Source organism: Astatotilapia calliptera, chromosome 7, assembly GCF_900246225.1.
Source record: "Astatotilapia calliptera chromosome 7, fAstCal1.2, whole genome shotgun sequence".
Taxonomy (NCBI): domain Eukaryota; kingdom Metazoa; phylum Chordata; class Actinopteri; order Cichliformes; family Cichlidae; genus Astatotilapia; species Astatotilapia calliptera.
The window spans coordinates 18,401,217-18,409,106 of record NC_039308.1 but is presented as its reverse complement, the minus strand read 5'-3'; positions in this window follow the sequence as shown (position 1 = coordinate 18,409,106).

Here is a 7,890-nt window from a genome sequence, read left to right as displayed (position 1 = left end):
TACACACTTCACCATGTAGATAATTTTATATTCATGGCAATAAGACTCAGGATTTCAGTGTGTGTAACTGTAATTTATGTTACTACATTTATTTGGCATCTTTAGTCACTACTTATTCCTCCATATTATGACTTTGACATGCAAAATGTATTTCCGATATGATGCAATCCTTCTATATATAAAACACATTTTTTTAGAGGAGTGAAACTGTAATGCTTGCAAAAATACCAACGTTATGTAATTTCATTTTGTTTCTTTTAGTATTTTTAATAATTTGTATGTTTGGCCTGTTTGAAAGTTTGTGAAACCATTTGTGCTTTTAATCAAGTCTTGTAAAATCCCATTTCCTGGACTATCTGTGAGCTGCAAAACAGTTACACAAAATGTTAAACAAGCTACTTAGCCAAGGACAGAACTGACCCATTAAGCTGAAGCATGATCTTCCTGAAAGCCCAGAAGGTCACCAGTTGCTTGACAGAGAAATAACCAATCACAGCAGAATAGGGCATCCCTGCAGCTGATCCAATCTAGCACCAACCCTGTAATAAGCTGCTTGGACAAATGACCTATGGGGTCATTCTTTAGCATGGCAACAAAGCTGTCAGTCTACGTTTGCAACACTGGGTGGGTTATGAAAATTGCTTTAATCTTTTCACTGGTATAAAACTATTGCCATTTTGATAATTAATCTCCCTGGCTTTAGAGGGAAAGTCTACGCCTAAACTCACTAATGAATATCTGTCTCTGTTGCCCTCGTTAGGGCTGATCATACACAAGCCTGCAGGGTTTGGACCAAACCTTTAGTAAATATAATTACCTACTCTACAAATATGCAGACACTTGCATCACTGGGAAACTATTGTGGCTTCTATTCTAAAGAATCTGACCATTTAGTTCTTGCACTATCAAAACAGAGCTTAGTTGTCACCCTTTTGTGGCTGGTGGATCGTACGTAGGGTAGCAGATGTTCTTTTTTTTTAGCTTATTATCCATTGCTTTCATTTACAAGCTTGTAATAAATCTGCTTTGCAGGGTCAGACTTCTAAGCCAGTCCACCCACTATACCACATAGCCATGCATCACATGTGAAAGAGCTTTGACAAAAAGCTATCAGTTACTACATAAAGGCTCCAGCTGAGAGGACACAAACTGTCACTGTATATTACAGTAAGCAGTTACAGGAAGCTGGCAGCACCCAGGCCATAAGGGAGCTTTCAAGAAAATGAGGCTTTACAGCTAGAGCATACAGTCACTGAGCTGATCTCAGTGTTTTCCCTTTTATGGACATCAAACCATAAGGTGAAATGCTGAAAATCTCCTTTTTTCGCCCTTGGTACTCTCAACGGTTTCTTAGAAGGTAATTCTAAAGTGTCACTAATCGACAAAGGTACAAGAGACACGTGCCTCAGACTGTTTTCTGTGTGCTTTTCCAGCCATACGAAAGGACCCCAAGCAGAAACGCTGCGATGATCAAATCCGCCGAGTGCAGCAGCAACAGCAGTGCGGAACATGTGACTAAGAGTCCACCACACAGAGAGCGAGCTATATGGTGATTGATCTGCCCAAACATCGCCTTAATTGAAAACGCTATTCCAGCTAGGCACATTGGCTTGACACAAACATACGCACATGCACAGACTCATATGAATAAAAATAAACACTATACGCGACAAGTCTTACATGCACACAATTTCTTTTGTAATTTCTTTGTTTGTTTCACTGTTGGTCTGCTGTTTTGTTCTTTGGTTGGTTTTTTACATGTTGCCTTTTGAAAAAATCCTTTCTACAGCAACACTAAAAGCCTATCTACAGCATAATCTGACTATCATATTAACAACATAGACAGCATAACACGTGGCAAACAGCTGGTACTGCTCCCGGTCCACCCCCGTTCTCCTGGCACCATCCTTCCTCCAGGAGGTCATCCCTGTGCATTTCCCTCGATTCATCTCATTACGCAATTCTGTCTTTTTTATTATTTTTTTTTCATTGCTATAAATATACTTTACAGTGATTCTGGGTTTTTACCCAACACAGATGTCACATCTGACGCTTCCGTTTTTTAATGTCTGCCATCAATGCAGCGGGTGCCAAAGAACAAATCTTCTTCAAAAGCCTCTCCATGGATTTTATATGAAGCTGGAATTATATATTAAAATACAAAGGGTTACATTTATTAGTTAAAGATAAAAATATAAACTGATAAACAGACATATATGATGGTTCATGTATGGTCAGAATTATGAATCAGAACATGCACTGCATTCGCAAAGAATCAGAAATCATGTAGGCATTTCATCTTTTTTGGAACTTATTGCCTCAGATGTGCAGAACTGTAAATCACTTTAATGATGAATGAGAGATCCTTTGCTGCTACCTATGGGCTCAGCTGTGTCCTCCTTATATGTTAAGGATGTTAATACATGAGGAAACCACATCACTCTTTAAATCCGCATTTTTGCTTTGTTATAACAGTGCTAACCCATGTCCCGTCAAACCAGCAGAGTGCAGTCTGGGTGTGAAGCGGAGTTGTTCGTGATTCTTCTGGAAAGGTAGTCAGAAGCGCTCGAGTTTACCAGCAACACCTCTTTCTGTCTGCAAACCGGGATGTGTTTACAAGTGCACGCACCGGGCATCTGACACTTTGTGTGTAACACAAGAGCAGTGTGTACAAGACTCGCACCAGCACTGTAGGATAAGATTTGATCACAGACACCTCAAGTGCAAAGAGAGGACAATCCACCTGAGCTGAGACTAAATCTCTGGGATTATTTCCACTAACAAACCAGTGCTTTATGCATCATACTTGCATGACTCCCTTATTCACACGTGATTGGTAATGTGCCTTGAAAAATTTGATTCTCGCACACAGCAAACTAATAAAATCAGTATTTGTTTGTTCTTTATCTCTCTTTATAAAGAAGAATATCTCTGGCACAGAGAGACTTAGTTGTATTTGCAGACTTTAGACTATAGATCAGGCTCAGTTTGTTGCATGATTAATATTGCAGTTTAACCAAGTAGCTGGAGATAAATCACAGGCCCTGCTTAAAATATAATCTTCATGCCTTTGATGTCAGCACAAATGTATACAAAGACTTTTATGTAGGTCAGGTTCATAAACTGTAGCTTCATGAATATGTAACGTACAGTATAAGATCAGAGGAAGGTGGATGATACCTGGAGTGACAACACTGAATTATTTAGCAGCGACTTTTAAAAAAAAAAAAGCTGTCAGCAATCGATCGGAAGGCCACACATGGATGTCATCGGGTCCGTCTAGCAACATCTAGCAATATTCACTGGAGAGCAACAAGTCTCAGCAACCTTCCTCAGCTTGTCATCACGATTAGACTAATAGAGCTTACGCTGGACATTAAGTCACATACGGGACAGTTTTAAAGTTTTATTTAGCTGTTTTCTGGTTAAAGATAGCAGAGATTCATATTTTGGGTGAAATTGGACCTTGTACATCATTGCTTTAGTTACACTTGCATATAAAGGGACAGGACCAACATGTCAAATCAGTGTTTCGTGTGTGTTTTTTGGAGCAGGCAGCATGTTTACAGTGACTGAAGAAGGAAAGCATCTCTGGTGGTGCAGATTTTAAAGGACTATGAATCACAAGAAAGGCTGTCACACAGCAATTTTTGTCTGCGTGATTACCCTGCAGACACTGTCTGGTGGCTGGTGTAGGCTGCCACACAGCCCAGTATATACGCGCACAAATGCATGCCTGTTAGTGTGTGGCATGCTGGCTGTGGGTCTGTGATATATGTGCATTATAGCAGGTGCCACGTTTACACTGTATGATACAGACCTACTTTCTTTGGTATTTTGAGCTCACGGGGAACGTAACTTGGTCCTTTTTGTCCTGTGTCATCATTTTTCTGTCCCAATTCTACAGCATGCAAACATTGTATATACTCCTGTGTGGTTGTGGTGGAGATTTAATGAGGTTATGTTGTCCCAGAAACACATATATATGTGTAATGCCTGGTTTAAAAAATTACAATTGATTTGCAATTAAAACTTCAATTTTGTTAAAGTATCCAGATAACTAAACAAAAGCACAAAAATGGATTACTTGTATTTCATCCCACCGCTTGTACATGTGGAAGTATGTTTACATAAACTTTACAAAAATAGCCCAGCTTAAAGCAGCCTGTACATTTGTATATCTCTTTTTTTTTGTCTAATAATCATGGTCAAGCCCTTCCGATAGCAACTTAGCCAGATGGCAAACACCAGATGTTCATGATTACTGAGAATACAAAATGATTCCCGATTTCAACATCATTAGCAAATAAAAGGGAGGGCAAGGGGTTGAAAGAAATTTCTGTTCCTGCAAAGGTCTCTTGCCCAGATGTTGTTGCGTAATAACTCATTGAAAATGAAAGCTCTGTTGTTTAGTATTGGCTTCCAACCTCTGGAAGCAGCCAGCCAGCTTTGGCTGTATGAAGCCAGGCTGATGCCCACAGGAGGTAAAGCCCCAGCCATCGTTGATGAACTGTCTGTGAGCCAAAGGATGGATGGACTCTCCGCTGCGCAATGTTTGTAAGCCAGAGATATTAGACAACTAGCTGCAGCTACACAGACATTTAGCAGAGCTGACGTATCATAACATGGATTTAAATGAAAGAGGATACACTGAGCCTCAGAGGGTATTTTGTGTCAGTTACATGCAGGATCTCCCTTTTGTGATAGGGATGAGGATGTCAAACTGCAGTCACAATGAAATGAGTAAGTTGTGTGGGGGGAGTTTTTTAGGCACCTTTGTGAAAATAAAAAGGTAAATAACTTGATTATTTACACTGCTTAATTCATATAATTCATAGCACTTTATTCATAAAGACACAACAGGAGGCACTATTCGCAGTTTTATATCCTCTATCCTTTAGTTCTACATCCATAATTGCTCATGTCCTGGTGGTGTTTGGCTTCAGGCAACGCTGTCCTCTAAAATGTTATTTCTATATGAGAAAACTCCATTTTCAATAGGAGGTAAAATTATATTTTAAAAAAGATCAAGTCACTTTTAAAAGCCTGGAGGTAATACTTAATGTATTTGAAATGAGATCTGCTGTCACTGCAGCTGTTGGCCAAAGTGGTGGGGCAGTCTCATTTTCAGATGAGATTATTTGTCTGATGACGCTCATGGGGAAATTAGATTGAAGCCAGCGTAGTGGTACTGAGAAATGTTGAGAGGCTCGCAGTGTAAGAGCAGACGCACTCAAGGTTATTAGGGGAAAAAAATCAAAGGACCGATGGTGGTGAAGATGTGGCGTGCCAGAATCATCGTCTTAGTCGACTATTTCCTCTGTGTCACTAAAGGACGAGATGCAGAAAAGGCTGAAAAAGCCTGAGAACATAAAGTTTCATTGAATTTGCTTTTCAGCATCTGTTAGGCAAGACCAAAGTGCTGGACTGATAGAATGATACTGCTATTCACACCAAACCAGCACTTTAAAAATAGCCATTTAAAATCTACTTAACCCAATGAATTAAACAGCTACACTTGATACCTGTTTTAGAGTCGTATTTTGGTTCATTCCAGAAAGGTTCAGTAGTACGAGGAGATTGTGTTGCCCCTTCAGACACTGTTGAATTATTAATCGGAGCAGTCTCACCAGGTTCCCACCTTGTGTCACTTAAATCCTCCTTAAGTTCCCTGACACACCTTGGCTTGTCACTCCGCAGGCCATTCGAGGGAAACTGCCATAAAAAGGGCGTTTTCATGAGAGCACCAACTCCTCAGTCGACAGCAGTAAATATTAGCTAGTTGATTAGCTGAATTAAGCTAGCAGCCTAGTTGATTCCTACCTGTTAGCCAAAGTGGCTACACCCCAAATAATGTTTCACTCTACTCCTCTATTCCTTAAATTTAAAAGGGTTTTCTATAAAACAAACCCACCACCCTGGATAAATTATCTCTCGAGACCACATATATTTTGCTATCAGACTGTAAAGACTCTAAACCTTTGGTCCACAGTAAATTTGGCAGTTTAGCATGGATGCTGCCTCAATTGGCTAAATAACTGCAGTTTTTGGGACACAACAAGTTTGGGAAACATTGTTGAGCATGTTATCGCATTTAATGCAAACTTCATAACGTGTCCAATATGTTTACAGACAAATGTTAAAGATGACAAGCTGCAAATTAACCCATGCCGATTCAACGAATGCTACAATTTATCAGGATAAGTGGGTGGGCCCTTAGATCTGGTCTTGTGTCTCCTGCAGGTTCTCAACGGCACTGGGCTTTTGATAAAAGGTCAGCACTTTGGACTGTGTCATGTTGTTGAGTTGTTCTGTTTCTATAAATCAGAGTGTGTATTTGACTGACTTTACATCCCCTAAACTATTTACACACAAGCGCATATCTTTCCATGCTTTTGGTGAAGTTTGTTTCCCATCTTTAGGCTAAACTACACCAGCTCATGCTGGCTGTAACTTTATGACAAAGATCAGGAGCAGCATTATTTGTCTAACTAAGAATGGTCCAGGTAATGGGTGTATTTGCAAAATACACAGCTACTGCACAGATGCAGTATTTATCAAATCATGGGTCTGAAATGACAGATAACACCTTTGTGCATGTGTTCAGTTCCTTCCTGTCACCTATTTGGCACATATCACAACATCCCGACTGTAATTTGGCAACCAGACAAGTACACACACATGACATCACTGATTGAAACCGTACCAGAGTCTTAAGTATCTCAGAGGGACACGGGTCACACCTTGTCTGTCCTGTCCTGTAATGAGAGAAGAGAGGGTGTCAGCCTGTACACTCAAACAAGCCCAGGCACACGTCACATCAGCACATTAACTCAGCGATTCATTGACCCGCACCCAAGTGCCCTTGTTTTCAAAGCAGCCCTCCATTCATTCACTACCGAGATGAAATGGGCTTCTCTGATTTTGGAGGGGAACAGGAGGGGGTGTTAGTGGGTGGAGGATCAGATGACCAGTCACTCCTGTTTTGCTTCAGTGAGACTATATAGGTCACACCAGCCTTTGACTAATTAAAAATTCAGGATGGGTACCTGCTCTGTTCTCCAGAGGCATGATTTTTTTTATTATAAATGAAAATAAAATCTATTAAACATCCTTTGCCACCTCAGTCTAACAGAGCAGAAAATATGATGTGTACACATAACTTGGTTAAGCTTCAAAATTACTGTTAACGTGTCTCACACACTTGCACTAAAAACACTGTGAAAAGACACATAAAAAGGTAATGATAAAGTTACCTCCCAGTTTTGGTGGTCCTCTGATGTCTTTTGTACATCAACTATTTTGTAAAAAAGAAAACAAAGAAAAATAATGATTTTAGTATATTAATTTTGTCTTAAGCCACCCACCATGAACGCTGCTAGCTTCCTTGTAATTCCTTTGAGTAGACTTCAATAATACTTCTCCAGGCTTCCTGGAGGACATTCAAAGCTCTTCTTTTGATGTTGGCTGCCTCTTGTTCATTCCCTGTAAATATGAACTGCTTCAGTAATGTTGAGGTGCAGACTCTGTCTATCCAAGGTGTGCACACTGGTGAAGTGTTTGGGATCGTGCTGAAAAATGTAGTTGCCAGTTGCCAATCGGGTGCTTTCCAGGTGTTTCACAATGTAATGGTGCTTTTTTGCATTCATAAAATCCACCATATCCCAAACACCACTAGCTAAAATGCAGTCCCAAACCGTGACACAGTCTCTACCGGGTTTTACAGTTGGTTGTAAACACTCACTGTTGTACCTCTCTCTAGATTAGACTGAGAGTGAGTGAAAAAGCAGCCAAAGTCCAAAGAAAAATTCAAAAAGATCTTCAGAAACCCAGGAGAACTATTACTCAAGAACACTTTAAAAATTACAAGGTCTGGTTCCTGGGAAGCAA